The sequence below is a fragment of the Lichenostomus cassidix genome, chromosome 6 (genome assembly GCF_008360975.1).
Source record: "Lichenostomus cassidix isolate B80296 chromosome 6, HeHo_3.0, whole genome shotgun sequence".
NCBI lineage: Eukaryota > Metazoa > Chordata > Aves > Passeriformes > Meliphagidae > Lichenostomus > Lichenostomus cassidix.
This window is the reverse complement of record NC_139487.1, coordinates 30,348,276-30,365,364: the sequence shown is the minus strand read 5'-3', so window position 1 is coordinate 30,365,364 and position 17,089 is coordinate 30,348,276. Positions and strand designations below refer to the sequence as shown.

Genomic DNA, 17,089 nt, shown 5'->3' with positions numbered 1-17,089 from the left:
TGGGATGGGAAGGAGACTGTTTAGTTGGCAGCTAAGACTGCTTAAAAAATTCCCAGTTTTTAAGGGAGTTGTGAAAAGGAGAGAGACTCAGCCTCAATTTGGTCTCAAGGAGTATGCAGGATGTGAGTGAGAATCACCCAGCTGAAGAGCATGCACAGAAGTGTGAGCAGTTGAAAGGCTAGCAGACCTACAGAGCAGCTTGCCAGTGGAAGGCAAAGCCTGTCACCTATCAAGAAACACTTAAGAAATCAGTGTACATTCCTCTTATTTCCTGAAAAAGGGGCAGAGCTGGCTCAAATAAGCAAGTAGCCAATAATGCATCTATGTTTACCTCTTCTCAGAGACAAGGAATCTCTAACTGAGAAAGGCTGACAGCATATTAATGTCTTGCCCTTGAGAGATTCAAAAGCAGTTCTTCGTCACAATTAAAATCCATTTGCTCAAACCCTTCTCCAAGTATTTTTCTCTCTCCAGAAAGGCCAAATCCCCTCACACCTGACTCATTGGCTTCTATCTCAAGATTCAGACTTGTAAAGCATGGGAGAAGGTGGACTCTCATGTGGAATTTTTCTTTAGGTTCATCTCTCACACCTAAGTATCTGAGGAATGAAGTCCATGCCCAATGTTTTATGGTTTAACAGACTCAGCTGTAGTGCCTACTTTCTTCCAAATCTCAAAAAGTCTTTTTACTCACATTTTTATACATTATGAACCATAAATTGCTCTTATTCTAAATTTTCTTTGATAGCTAAAGCTGTATTGTATTTTTAAAACAAGTTTTCCACCACAACAAATACCTGTGTCTTCATAAAAGACATCTTCCTCTTCCTAATTGCTCTACTGTGATTTTCATTCTGCCATGGGGGATTCCCAGTAGACTTTCAGAGGCACTTTTCATGATCTGCTGGCAGTGCTCTAATGCTCTTTATCACAAAATCAGAGTAGTTTTTATCATCTTTTAGGCAATTTATAAAATTCTACAAGCCTACTGTGTGACAATTTAAAATACCATTCTACAAGACTAATCTACAGAAGTGTGAAAAGTACAGTATGTGCTTGGAAAAGGTCACAGAGAAGCTTTCCATTTAAAGGAATCAATACGATCACAAACAGATTCTGAAGTCATATTACCATTTTAATTGGCTGGCACAGCCTTTTCACAATTCCACCTCAGTGGTAACATTAATTACAAGTGTGACAGTACAAGGCTGTGCTAACACAAACAGGAAAATAATTATTATGCATTGACTGGCTATCTTTTGCTACTACCCAAATGTATCAAACTTATTACATTACATATCTACCACTGTTTTTTACTCAATAGGTTAATCTCTTTCTTGGAGTGATTTTGACCTTCTGTTCTTCAGAATACATTAAAAACATTAAACTTAAGCACTCCAAGCTGGAGTTTAAAATTTTTTTAAAAATTTCATGGAAAAAACCCCAACCAAGCAATCTTTAAAGGCACAGTACTGAGCAGCACTAGGAGTGGCTAAAGGCAGTGAGCTGCTTTGCCAGGGAAAGAAGAGCTGCTAGGCAGCCACCATCCTGGTGGGCTCCAGAGCCTGCTCAGAGTGGAAGATGAGGAAGGCTGCCCACTCCTTTCTTGACTCCTGGAGAAAGCCAACCACATCCCTTCTTCTCTGGCTCCTTCTCACATTTTCCCCCCCAACTCCTTACGACAGTCGTTCTCCTAAGATCATGTCTGCAATAATCTGTTTGCTTTCTTCTCTAGCCTCTACATGTTACTGACTGAGTGAAAGCTGCCTCTCCACGTCATGCTCAACGTGTGTTGAGTTCCAACTGCACATCACTGGCTCCTCGTTCTGTCCTTTCTCATTGCTGACCACATCCCAAGCTCCTAGCACACACAAAAAGCTCCACTTCCTTGTCTGCCACTCCTATATCCTCAGCTCAAAGCATATAGAAATGTGGATGCTGTCCTGTCTGTATCTTAATTTGAAATAATCATCATCTGTGTCTTTTTGGGGAGAGGGAGTACGGTATTTGCTTCTACAAAAAAAAAGGTTTAGTGGTATTTAGTGATCATATAAAATATATTTTTAAGCCCATGTACAGTTTCTGAATATTAATGGACACTATGAACATAAACGTAAACACATGAAAGGCAGGAATTGGATAATAGCTTGTATAGGGAGGCTCTGTTCTGGAGACAGTCAAGTATGAATAGAAGAAGAAACTGCTCTACATTAAAATTCATTTTAGAAATAAATCTAATGATCTGTACCTGACATTTGAGATTACAAAGCAGCATTATACAGGAGGAAATTACTAAAGAGTAACTCCAGCATGTGAAAAAAATGTCAGCATGTTCTACGAACAGCCAGGAGAAAGAAGACGAAGTCCATGTTTAACCCAGAGATGCTGAGTGACCTTCATCCCTGATGAGACCTTGGGACATTATGAACACAGCTCAAGGTTCTACTGCAGCAGGGTACCTCTGACAAATATGCAAAAGCAGCTTGGTCAATTAGCAAGAGACGTTTGCTATGCAGTGGTAACTCAGCAAATATTTAGAAGCGAAGCTTTCTTTTCCAAGAGAAACTTATTCTTCCTCCCCCATTAAAACATTTCAATACACATTTTACTTCAAGGATATTAATAACCTTTCTAGGAGGAATCTGTGCCCACCAAAGGCTCCACGCCAACCTGCTGCCACCAGCTGGGATTTGTTTTGGTGTAGGCAGAAAAACAAATAAATGACTGCCTGGTGCTACTTGGGAATTGCACTGAGTTCTCCCTGTTGTCAGAGAAGGGTTGGCAAATCAGAAAACTTATCTGCTCTGCAAACAAAGCCAAGTACAGGCACAATCAGGACATTTTTTGGGGGGAAAAACCATCAGGAACTTCTCTAGTTAAGATGAACAAAATGTAGCCAGCTGTACCTCTGCTTTCCAGACACTGAACTCTACACATCCAAGGCAGAAACCCAGGAGAATAGGGGTAAAATTATTCCCAGTTACACAATTTTCATGGTTAACCTATTTCTGATTTGGACTGTTTCTGAGAATACTCTCTCATTAACATGACTAGTGTTCCACCAGTGGTCTGCAGTGGTGAAGGATTTTTTTGTTTAACCACTGCTCTCTTATTTAAAATAAAACCCAATCAAGCAGATACACATACTGCTTTATGTGGTTGACATTTTTAATGTAGACTAGGAAATAATTTAACTTCACCAACACCTATTTCTGTTTGAAAGGCCATTTTCTAATAGCTGGATTTTAAAGGCTAAACAAAAATCTTCTTAGTGAATTAGTCACCAGAGATGGTTACCTAGCTCAGAGCACACAGAAAGATACTGACACTGGCAGAAAAGCTAACCAGTTAATTAAAACTTCTAGTGTGTTCAGAAAACCTCTCAAATGCTTTGCTGCACATACCTAATTGCTGAACATACCTAATATATCAAGACATTAAACTAAGAAAAGTAGTTATCCAAAAGAAAGGGAAAGTAATAAGAACAAAAATAACCAGAATAAAATAAAACTCTATTTGCCAATTTTAAATTCTGCATGCAAGCCACCCCTCCTTGGTTGGTTTTGGTTGGTAGGTTGGTTTTTTTTTAAATCTTGCAATATTCTTAAACTATCAAATAAAATTCTGGAGTTTAAGGCTGACAGAGATAAAAATATCAGCACCAATATTACACAGAGGAGAAAAACTGCAAGGGAACATTGTGAATAAAAATACCACAACTTTTGTAGAAGTGGAACTTTTATCCACTCAGCTACATTATTTCAGTGGTAGCCAAGTAATATGGAAGTTTTTAATTAACAATTGGCAGAGGAGAGCAGAACTGAATCCCAGTAAATAGGAAATGAACCAAACTGAAGTGCATCCGAGTGCCTATATGGGACTTAGAGAAGTCTTTCTCACCAGAATTCAAAAGCATTATATAACGTACTATAAATAAATTATTGTATAACCATTAACAGCAGCTCTTTTTATACAAAGGTATGGAGACTAGTAGTTTGCCTTTACATAATGTGTGTATCATCTTCAGGGGTGCCCTTACCAATTTACACATATCCTCAGAAATCCTTCAAAAGTGTCTTTTTCCCGTACTGTGTTTACATATATATTTCAGCATAAATTGGTTGCATAAGCATAGTTAAATTCAGTTTCATGTGGAAAAATTCAAGTTAATCTTAGAAGACTTCTATCTGGTACAGGAAGCAGTATCCAGGGCTGGTTAATACTTCACCAGCCTGAGTTTCTAGAATTTTACTATGCAGAAACTCTAAAAGGTCTTTTTTGTTGAAGTTCTGTTTGTAAAGATTAGGTCAAGCCCAGGACTCAGAGGAAAACTCACTTAAAAATAGAAGGTGCCATTCAGATTTCTCCTATTCAGTAGTGAGAATTGAGACCAAAACAGATGAAGTGAATGATCACCAAGATGATGTGGGAAGTGAGATATTATGAGACAATATAGAGTGCAGCAGAATAATAAATCATATGAATAAGCATCGTGGGGCTTTGCCCCAAGGAGAGAGAACAGCCATTTACCTGAAAGGACCATCCACTGCTTATTTCAGGGAACATTTTGTATTTCATTCCTCCATCTCATGAGTACACGAAAGGCTGAATCAATCAATCAGACCTGTGCAGAACTATACTATTGATTAAACCTTACTTCCAGCATTGAACTTGGCCTGAAGAAACCCGACCTCTTAATGAAGTTTAGCCATACCCTCAAAACAAACTCCCCTCCATTTTTATAGTTTTAAAGCAGTGTTGAATTGCACACGTGAAGAACACAGACACACCCTGCTGCTCAGCTTGTTCCCAAGTTGTACTAACCCAAGCTTCTACTTGTGCCTGCCAGGTCCTGCTTAAAAGCCAGAGAGGGAAAGGCTGTGCAGTCAGGGATGTGGCCAGCTGACACTGAGGGCAGTGCAAGAGCTCAGCAAGCCCTGTGCACACAGGGCTGCTTGGAGACACCGCAGGACACAAATCCTCCTGGAAGGTCTGGGCATTTCTGAGCAGGAAATTGGCAAGGAACTCACGAGGATGTCTGTATTGATTCAGCACACTGAAGGACAGGAAGCTTTTGAGTGAATGATGTTCAGCATACAGACACTGTTTGCCCAGAGTCAGGGAAGACACTGTAGGATGAGGGCCCAGGTTCTGTGAAGCTGGGGAAAGCCTCTTCCTGGAGACCTTGCTCCAACAGGGTGGAGATGGAAGCACCTGCCCAGAGGGAGGCAAACATCACTAAACAACAGAAAGAAAAGTGTTTGATGACTTGTTCTCCAGGAACTTGGATGACTTGCTCTTCTCCAACCACCCTGCCGTCTGAAATTATGCCAAGACTGGCGGAGCTCCTTTTTACACTGAGAAAAATAGAACGAGTTGGCTGAAAACACACCTTTTCTCTGTGGCCAGCCTTGTCCTAAACAAATACCAAAATGTTTCTGATAGCTGCCCACTGTCATTCACATGAAAGCAGAATGATCATCACCTTCATTATGACTTGCAAAACAGAAATGAAGCTGCATAGAGAATCTTTAAAAGTATATTAAGTATAAAAAAAGTATAAAAGTATATTTAAAAGTATATTAAGTATTTTTTAGAAGATGCATTAAACTAAAATGAATTGAATTCTGACATGTAGTCTTTTGCGTAATATTACCACCAGTACAGAAGATGCCTTTCTGCCATGAATCAAGAAGAAAACAACCATCTGCTTTCACCCAACAGTTAATATCCTGCTAAAGAAACCTACAGCTGAGCCTTCATTTCACCTTCTATAAAACTTCTAGATGAGATTTTCTATTCTCCCAATAGTGTTTAAAAATTACAGATTTTAAACATTCTTCAAACTCAATCACATGGAAATGTTAAGCAATGTCCCTAAAAATGGGACTTATATCTCTATATTCTTCAGCTGTAAATAAAACAATATTTTCCGGCTATGAAAAATCAATCTTTTCCTCAGCTGAGGTCAGCCCAGTGGCTATTTTTAACTTCAGTGAGGGTTGGAAGGAAATAAGGATGATGTAAAAACACTTTTAGTAGCTGAATACTGGGCATATTTCTATCAGAGAGCAAAAAATTAGAAGAAATCAATCCAGTATATATTGAATTACAAAACATAAGCATCTGCTTCTGTGGCACTTGAGACAAATAACTGGTATTTTAATTCTTTGGTGATAAATATAATTCCTATAAATACAGAACACAGAAAAGTAAAAAATGCAATCAGATTTAATTTGGTCATTACACCAGCTCTCCAACACCTGACATAACTTTTTTTTCCTTCAGGAAAAGTATTACTTTAATCTGGATCAACTACTTTTTTCTTTGAAAAGAAGAAACATCTTAAAGAACACCCAAGCATTAAGTAACTTGACAGATGCTTAGTTAGAGGCCATCAATGTGAGCGACGATCCTCTCAGAGGTTCAACAAAGTACATTTGCTCATGCATCTGGAAACAATCTGATACTCTTATCATTACATTCTTTTCATCAAAATGCTACAAAGTTTCTGAGAATTATTATTGCTAATGCAGGAACAGACGGGTTTTCCCTGTGACAGCAGATCTGCATAATCCAGAGATGTTTGCCAGGCCCTGATTCAGTAAAGCTAAGCTCCAAACGAACATTGATTTCATTAATGCTGCATGTCTGAAGCATTTTATGAATGTATTAAAAGGGATGTATTTCTTAATTAGCTGGTGGAAGGTCTTTCACTTCTCTGTCTCTCACAACAACTAAGTGGTCTTGATATTTATTCCTTTTAGTCTGGTATTTCTATGAATTACGAATTTCATCAACCATTCCTACACAGTCTTCCTATAGTTATTTCATAAGAAACTGATACTAATCCAATTGAAGTCAAAGGAATTATTTCCATGGACTCCCACTGACATTCATCCATGCCCTAAATTCTTAATAACCAACAGAGAAGTTTTTGTATAGCACTGTAGGAATAGATTCAAAGAGTAAAATAATCTGCTTTCAGTATTTATTATACTAACAATGTGGCTCTGGTTTTCCTCAATGGATTGGTTTAAATACTAAAAGTACTGGCACTAAATTGCCTTGAAACATAAGGGTACCATTTCAGGAGGACCCTAAAAAAGATTAGAAGATTAGTTGCGAAGTCTTCCCTTCTGCAGACCATTTTCACAAGACTTATTCATAAATGCTGATGACCATCAACTAGGTCTACATTGTATGCATGCAGTCTAATTTAGATAAGCAAACTGAAGTTTTATTTTGCTCAGAAAGGGATCACTACAGCAGCTGGGCTGAGATTTTCTGGACTTTGTGTGAACCACTGCTATAGTAGTAACACTCTAACACTAACACACTCTGTCACGGAGGTGCAAAGAAAGTCTAAGAGATGATCCCAGAGAGCTTAATCCTAAAAAACATTCAGAAAGAATAAAAAACCCCACAAGATATATTTAAAGATTTGGTAACTGAGCAAAGCAGACAATGTTTTAGGATTATTTTTTTAGGATACCTCCCAACCTATTTGTGACACCTTGTTATTAAGGTGACTGTTTTCTTGCAGGCACTCTGGCTAAAATAAGCGACCTTTCAGACTGGAATTACATGTAAACCAGCTGAGAAGAACGCACAAGCCACGGGAAGCACCAGTCCAGGGGAAAAAAAAAAAAAAAAAATCACTGTCTTCTGTGGTAGATTAAAACCCTCAGCAACTTAGGGGTGCCAAGGAGCAGGGCAGGTGAAGCAGGACACTGTTTACCCATTAGGGCAGAATTAGGGCTCACATGTGGAAGAGGCCCATGAAGAATCCAATGCAGAAAAAGCAGGGAATGAGGGTGTCCTGCCTGAGCACAGCTGGTAGGAGGTGTGGATGGTGAAAACAAAGGTCATCCTGAGAGGGTAAAAGGGAAGGAAGTTTATTCCCTCTCTTAGGGATTCAAAAGTGGAAGCTCTAAAGTCAAGGCTCGTGTATGCTGCTTTTCCCTATAAACAAACCCGCAAGCTGATGAATGAAACACAGCCATCATTAAATACACAGAGCCTGGAGGTGTGTCAGGAACCTTCAGAGGTCACTTAGTCCCTCCCTGAGCAGAAAGGCAGGAACAACTGCTCCTGAGAGGGGTTTGTCTTGCCTGTTCTTCCAGGCTTCCATGGGACCCAGCCAACTCCAGGCAGATTACTCCAGTACTCATCCATCCCTGCTGAACAACCTAATCTCACACTTAATGCAGAGTAGAATTGGTATTTACTCCATGAAAACCAATCCAATTTGCACATTGTATGTTTGCATGAATTACTGGCTGGAGGGTGCTGCAGCAAAATTACAAAACTAGTGGTTGTGGAGCAAGCAGAAGTTCCCATACTAGTGCTGGAGGGAAAAGATATGGTCAAAACAGAAATAAATGAGTGTGTGAGGAATTCAGAGCAGGGCTATGGAAATTGGGAACAGGGCTACTTTCAAACAGAAGATGAGAAAGTCTGGCTTTTCACACCCCAGGAACTAGTGTCTAGTACACAGAAATAGCTACGAAGAAAAGCAGCTATCAACTTCCATGACAGAGAAGACTTAGACAAAATTAATAAAATCTCCTTTCCACACTTTCAGAGCTCACTGCTGTATCAACTTTACTGGTGGAAGTTACTTAAAATGCAAACACATCCATCCCAGCTTTCCCAGCTCAGCAGACCTGAACAGAAATTCATCCAATCCCAGAGCTAACAAGCGAGCAAAGATTTTAATGGAACTTGCAAATGAAACAGCTGCATATGCATCCTCATGTGAAGAATCACCTTGAAAAAATGATCAAACACTTGTAACTACATAGAATAATTCCCCACAAAAGGTTTTGCTGTTTCTGATTAAAGCGTAAAGTGTTAGAATGCAGGGTGAAAAAGGTTCTCCTAAAAGAGAGTACAATTGTGTTAATTACAAAAGATACAAAATAGTGGCACAGATTTCAGAAGATACCCTTCATCTGTGCACTTTGCATCTTTGCAAGGCAGCTTCTGCCACAGTGGAGAAAGAGACAGAAAACAGAAAACTGTGTTCTCAAAAAAACAGAGGAGACATCCCTGGACTTCTTACACATTTTGCTAGAACCTAGAGAGACAGCAGCACAGAGAGATAAAGTCACACCCCTATAAACAGTCCCAAAGCAAGGGGCCTTTTATCACCAGCCTCTGCAAAAAAGATATAGATAAGATAAACCCAAAACACCCCTATGCCTAGGAAAAAACATTTAGACTGCCTGGATTTTTCAAATAATCTGACTTGCAAATTGCCTAGAAAAAAATCAAGCCAGAGTTTCAATCCCTAAATTAAATCCCACAGAATTGGTGTCTGGGATTGGGCTTTTTTCTCATTTGCATTCAGTTCTCCTGCCACAATGAGGCAGAAGATATAAAACAAAAAAGTCAAGAACAAAAATTCGTTTCTGCAGCAATTCTGCTGAGGATTTTCTTTCCCATTCCCTCCTGAAATAACATAATGTATGTGACATCTGTAGAATTCCTGTAGAGGCATTTTGGCCTGAATAAACTTGGCTGTTTTAAGAAGGGTAGCATCAAAATCCATAAAAAATAGTACACTTCACTATGACAAAGCATGATCCTGCCACCTCCACGGTAAGAATGTGATCCTTTAGAAGGTTAGGTATGATTTTGCTGTTTGTTGTTAAGGGTGGGACAGTACATTTTTGTTCCCCACACTAGAAGTGGGTCATTCCCTGCCCGTGGCCTGCATGTGACCAGTTCATTACCAAGAACTATCTGGGGTTTAAACCTCAGACTTCACTGATTATCACTGAACCCATGAATTGCATGATTTGCTAGGAAGAATATCCACAGCATTTTCTGTATGAGCAGTCATAAATTTAAAAACTATTTTCAAGACCCTGTTCCAATGTTTACTCAACTGTGTCTGTTTCCATGGACAGACATGCCTGGTTACCGACATGCCTGAACCGTAATATTTAGTAAGAGCTAATGCAGAAATGAGTTAGTGGAGCCTAGTGCATAGTCTAGTTCAAGTGAATATTCTCTGAACAAATGCTCAGCAGGACTGACCATGTCATACAGGACCCTGATCCTGCATGATTAAAGGTAATAGGATCTTTGTCATTGACTTTCAATGAGCATTGGAATGAGCCCCAAGGTAGCAGCTATCACAAAGGGCAGCTGCTTAAAATTTTTATTGCTCTTTTACTTGAGAGCTATCAGAATAAAACATACGGTATAGATACAGGCATACAGAAATGCAGAAGTGCCCACACATAAAGCTTTAATTTTTCTAAGGCTTTTGTAGCTGCAAACATCTACAGATTCAACTGATCATCTGGGCAGCACTGCCAGAGTTTTACATTACCAGCAAGTGAGCCTCAAGGACAGAGGTTTCAGTGCTGGCAATGTACAAGGCTGACAATTTCACAGACTTGGATTAAGCCCTTGATATTTCCTTTACTGTGCATCCATTCAGGATCCCTGGAAGCTGTCTGACTCTCAGTTCAGCACACCTGTGGATTTGCCTTTTCTTAATAGCAAGAAACCTGGACATAAGAGATGTGGACCAAATGAGTCTTTCAGATGATTACTTTTGTCAGCAACTACTTTAACACAGGCCACAGATTCAGGCTGACAGCTGGGCTCTCCAGTGTGCAATTGTAAAAGGGAGTAATCCAACAGCCAAAGTTCTGGCTCCTTCAGGAGAGCTCTGCTTACAAGACAAGGAAGAACAGCTGGGTTCCCAGCTCAGCACTACAAGGGAAAGGTGAATGGCTTTGAGCTTGTTTGCAACAGCAAACACTGCGTTAAGATCTACTAAAGGAAATTTCTGTTAATGGTATTTTTGTTAATGGCCAATACACACAGTATTTGTGGAACTAAGTAGATAAGGAAAGAAGAGACGAGATTGGTTTGAGGAAAAGCCTCACTCACTTTCTTCAGGCATTTCAAACATGTTTAACCATCCTGCTCATCACCCAGCCCTAGATACCTCCCAAGGATGAAACTTCTCCTAGCCCATCAGTCATTCCCTCCACCTAACCTTTTTTGTTTTGTTTATTTTTTAGGCCCAGGCTTCCCAGTTCACTTCTTTGTCCTTGAAAACATGAAATAAACAAGGATAGAGGTACTTTTCTCAATTCTGATCAATGAATTATTTCTGACGGTAAGCCCCCAATTCTCATCCAGAAACTGGGGGATGGTGAAAACAGTAATTCATAACTTAATGGCAGACACTGGATGACTTGAACATCACAGGAAATACTGGCCAACAATGGTCTTTTTGTCCCCTTTTGACATACTGCATGGTAATATATTGCTACATTAATAATATGGTATATAGTATTGGGGTCTATTTAAATGTGGTCTTAATGTAAAACTTTTGTTTTGATGCCTCTTGTATTCCACTATATTAATAGAACATTACTTCTAAATTCCTTGCCAGGAAATTAGAAAACCAGCCTATTTCACTACAAAAAGAGTTGCCACTAAAATTATGGGTATTATGATTTTAAAGCATGCAGTTCCACCATTTTAAAACCCCTGACTTTATAGCATTCTTTTCTAATTTTGTTTATGTTTCAAGGGATAAGGATACGCAGTTTTCCTGATAAGTTTACTGTTCCTTCCTTTTCTCGTCCCACTCATTCCTTCTTCCATGATACCCTGTTTGGGGTATTTTTATTTATAACAACATCCTATTCACTAAAATGCAAGCACACAATTCTGCTGCCTTTGCCCCCCCCTCAAACTTACTGTTAGGGGATGGAAAGCAGTCCCTGCCCTTTTTTACCTCCTCAAATACTAAGTGTACGATTTAACACACATGGAGGAACTCTGGAAGGGTGTTGACAGCTGCTGGAAGTGCATCCCACACCCAGAAGATGCATCCCTCATCAATCACTAGTCAACGGAAGCCAGGGACACTCAGATTGCTATGAGGATCCTACTTATGCAGAATGATGATAAACACAAACTGCCAAGAAATTCATGCTTTGCTGATGGAATCTGACCAGAGAGAGACCATGCTATTTCTGAAATGTATTTTGAATTTTTTTTTATTTCTGAGTGAGTAGGGGGTTGTGAACAATTTGCAATGTAACTTTTATGAACAGCAGGAATGTATTTCCCAAAGGTTATTACTTCAAAATATGAAACGGAGCTCTGTAATAATCCGCAGTCTTTCTCCTTCATGCATTGCAATTTGCATTAACAGTGCATTTTCATCCTGATTTTTAGATATACAGTTGTTTACCATTTGCATTACATTTTATAACTAATATCTGTTGATGGGGTTTTGATCATAGTGTTGCATGAAATTTTCATTTACAAGCAGTTTAGTATATATTTTCATGGTAACAATTACAATATGTTTTTGAGACCGACATGGTTTTAGTGACTACTACTAAAGAGCTCCCTCCTCCAGATATCTTTAACGCAAATCCCTAGTTCAATGTGAAAACCAAAACCAGTGGATTTCAGTAGAGACCTGTTTCAGAGATAAGCTAATATATATATATTTTTTTAAACTGCTCTCAGTGAATTTTTCTTACATTAACTAATATACTTTTTAAAATTAGATCTATGTATAATTTTGGCAACTGCAAGTACGTGAATATACTTATTGGCCTTGACCTTTCAAAAGATCGTATCTGTAAGCATGTTTTAAGGCAGCAATTGTAGAATCTCAGGGCTACAAGGCTCATGTATCTGTGCTGCTTCTCTCCTCCAGGTATTGGAGACCAATCTGCTGAGAGTGATCACATGAATTCTCAGAATACAAAAAGAGGAAGGAAATAAGATACTAGGAAAACACTGTCCAAACCATACTGACTGTAAGGCAGAGTTACTGAAATGGCTCAAGACTATATTTTGTCAACATCTCTCAATTTTGTATGTCTTTTATGTATCTAGTGAACATTCATGGGGAAAACTCAGCATTTCTTGCTCTTCTTGTAGTCACCTGGTTGGCCTTGTAGGATTTTATGCACACTTTCCACCAAAGATCATCTTGCCAAAACTACCTATCATATCGTGTTAACAAATTAATTTGCAACCTTGCACCACGGAACCAGAAAAGAAGATATATAAACATTCATGATTTTTACATCTTCAGAAAGGTTCTCGATTCAAGGGGTTTAACTCATTACTTTCATTTTTGAGGTTCATAACACCACCAATGAACCTCTAAAGGATTTGACCTCACCTTGCACCACTGCTTATGGTCGAGTCAGATAGATAAGCAGAAGAGACGTGGTTTTGATAAAACTTAAGTATGTGTACGAAATCCAAAAGCAAATCTGTGCCCATAAATAGACTAAACAAAACCCTGCAAAACAAACTCCCACAGCATGAGCAGAGATTGCATAACAGTGACCAGAATACTCTGTCACATTTCAAGAGCCATGAGCACTGCTGGTCATCCCCTTCTGAATGATAACTGCTGACTCCAAAGAGGGCTCTGCAGTTATCCCTGTGCCAAAGCTGTGCATACCCACTGCACATACATCCCACACGGACCTGCAAGCACTGCTGCTTCAGGAAGAGGCACGTGATGCTTCACAAGAACTCAGGATGTTTATTTATAGGGTAAAAAACTCATCCATTTCCATTATTCTGTGAAATGTAGAGAAGAGGGAAATAGAGAGGTTGGCTCAGGTCTAACATACCCATATGGTGTGGAGCAAGGTTCAATCTGGGATCCCTGAAAGGCAGTGACAGAGGAGGAATGTTCATTAAAGAAGACACAGCAGCAAGATAAACTATTGAAATTGCAACAGCAAGGATGAATTGCAGGGAACTCAGAGATACATGAGGGAGAGAAAAGCAACTAACTTGGCTACAAAGAGATTACAGAAAGTGCAACGTGGTCTGTGCAGCTGCTCCAACATCAATTAACTCCTCAGGTGCTTGACCAGCACCTCTCTGGCACTGCCAATGCACAAGTGTCCCTGCACAGCCTGCACCAGCATCCTGCCACCACCAACAGGAGAAACTGAGCTGCAATGCCACTGGCAGCTGAGAAGCTCTGGAGCAGAGATACTTAATCCAAATTTCATCCTAACCTTTGCCCTAAACTGCTACCATCCTTTGAATAATGACATCAATACAAAGAGTTTTTTCAGTAGGTGAACTATAATGTAAATAATAACTTGCAAAATCTGATATAACAATTTCCAGATTCAATATTTTTGGCTTCTGTCCGGACTTTTGCAACTGAAAACTTAATTAGTTCAAAATGTCTATGTTTTCATATTTGTTGTCAATGAAAGAGCACATAAGAGTTTCATCTTTCAGGGTATTTTTTTTTTTTAATGAGATGTTCAATGACAAAAGTCAATGGTCATCTTTACAATGTTTTATAGCAATTGAAACATTAGTCATAGACAAAGATTTACTCAGGGAGGAAAAAGAGAGTATCCCTGTGTGGGTTTTATTTCTCCAGGGAGAACAGATAGTGCTTAATGAAATCATGGAAGGGTCCCAAGTGTAAATGAAATTACTAAATAAAAATCTTTAAAACATTGTTTTCAGAGCAAAGTCAAAATTGAGGAATTGCCTCGTCTCAGATATCTTGCTAAGATTCTCCCAATGCCCTGGTAGCTGGTGTCCAGAAATAGAAAAATCAGTTTCTTGGTCTCCAGGAGATTTCTAACAGTTCACCAACTGCCACACCCCTAACCCTTTCCCCTCCCCTACACCTTTAGGGAAGAGTTTCTAAGTTATCAGTCTACCCCCTGGAAAGAGGACATAGGTTATCAACTCTGGGACTGCCTCTGGGACTGCCCCCTCTTAAAGGCCCCTCAGGTTTCTGGCTCCACACCTTAATGGGGTTAACAGCCTCATTTTCTGTAAAAAAGCATCTTCCAGCAACAATACACCTTGCTAGGATTTCTTCCAAGCACTGTCCTTCTCTTTTTCTTTATATTTAGTTTCATATGCTGCAGCAAAGACTACACTGAAGCCTCACTCTCTTTCACTGAAGAACTTCAAGGTTTTTATCCTAACCTGCCATGAAAGTGAATTTGGGCATTTCCAGAATGTCCAGCTCCTCTACAAAACACCCTTCTGAGGCTAGCTTCGCTGTGTTGGCCATGCTCTAAGGATGAGATGCCTCAAAGCAAATAAATTGTGAACTGTCTCAGGCTACAGGGCTCAATCAAGCTGAAATGCACAGAAGGAGGCTCTGCAGCCACTGTGAGCAGCAGGATGTAGTTGCACAGGCACCAGACCCAGGCTGCAGCTCCCTGACCATCCTGCTACCCCAGCTGCACCCAAGTCCACTAAAGCCATTACATTCAGTTTACTGGGTACTACTCAGGCTTTAGAACAGCAAAAGCTGTTTGAATGACAACAGATGTGATCTTTGAAGCCTACAGAGAACTTCTGCTTTGTCTATTGGGATTGTGTCCACCTCAGTCTTTCTTAAATTTAAGTGACAAACTTACTGTTAAGTTTTGTGTTTTCTTGATATGTGTACAGAAAAGGCTTTAGTATGCTTTGAAACACTGGTGGCTGCTCAAGGGAGTATTGTATCTCCTTTAAGAAATTACATTAATAATTTTCTAAAGAGGATCTAGAAATCCTGTGACAGTTGTCACCATCCATTACTGTGCTGAGAGGGTGAATCTGGAACACTAAAGGCAAAAAATCGTGCAGAAGGCTTGTAACTCTTGAGTAACTGATATAGCATACGTAACAAATCTTGTTAAAACTCTCCCACAGACTGATTTGTAACCTCATAGTTAATAAATATATTGTTGTAGATTTCAGCAAGTTGCACTTTGGGGAATTGCTTACTGGACAAGTAGAATGTCAGCAGTAAATAATAAACAAATTAACTAGTTATTCCACTTGGACTTTTAGTAGAAAGTAACCAGGACAGTTTGAATACTTTCTTCTTTACAACTGAGAAGAGTATTCACAGATGAGTATTTACAGGAAGAATTTATTATCATCATCCTTTCAAGTCTTTAGTCTCTTATTTCTATCCTTTTCCAGATTTCTTTTAGTTCCATTCTACAAGCCCTCCATGTCCTATTTGAACTAAGAATGCAGAATGAGCAAAATCAATCCACTTTGTGATACTTTCAAATATGATACATACATGTTATGCTTCTTGATTTAATTATACTCTCTTACCATTTAATTGCGCTCCAGTGTCTTCTTGAATGCTGGTCAAGAACGTCCTCTGTGCTCTCTTTGCCCTAAAATTCATATGGTTTCCTGATGTCCTCACAAAGAAAGGCTCATACACAACAGCTGAAGATAATAAGTACATTTTACAAAATATCTGCTAAGCAAAAATGAGCTGGGAGCTCCCCAATACTGGGAAATCTTTTGAATGACCAATGTATAGGAAACAACCCTCCAGTGAGTCTATAAAGCCACGGCTTTGGGCAAAGCTGTGAAGCACATTTGAGGACAGTGAGAACAAAATGCTTCAGGTTTAAATGAAGTGAGTGAGCCAGCACCAGCACACACACACACCTGCTGAGAGAGAGACTGGAGCAGGTAGCGATTCCACATTAAGAAGCCAAAGACAAGGCCTCTGGGGAAGGGTGCCATGATACTCAGAACAGGAACTACTTTGGAAATGATGCAATTTGTACACTACATGCTGACTGACCAAAACCTTAAGATAAAACCTGTTGCAATTTTTTACAGTCTCTTCTTGATACTGTTCTAATACCTTCCTGTGTGCAAAATTACTTTCAAGTGTTACACTAGATAAAGAAAAAATATTTCAAATTGTCTAAAATTTTTTGTAGAAGTCCCCAGCAGTAATAAAAAACAAGTCTAAAAATAAACTTTGATATATAATCAGCTGAAAATGTAATTACATTTTCAAAACCACTGTGGAAACTACCAGTGCAGTATTCAAGAAATGAAGCTCTATGATTCAAAAAAATTAAAGCATAAACAAAACAAAAGATTGCAAAACAGCCCAGTGAGCTCAGGAATCATTACTGCAACTCATTAGCTAAGTATCATTTCCTTTAGAGACAAGTCTTTTTTAAAAGGAGTGTACAAGTACATTGGCTGTGATGCATTAATTCAAAATTCTTTTGAAAAAGATAGATATGTTTTATGATTATTATATTCACTG

General features: G+C 39.1%; 1 long non-coding RNA gene across 5 annotated transcripts in view; it reads right to left on the bottom strand.

Annotated features, from left to right (window-relative positions):
• Positions 1 to 17,089, bottom strand: part of LOC146435577 (uncharacterized) — a 358,567-nt gene that overhangs the window by 118,766 nt on the left and 222,712 nt on the right. The gene's annotated exons all lie outside the window — the stretch shown is intronic.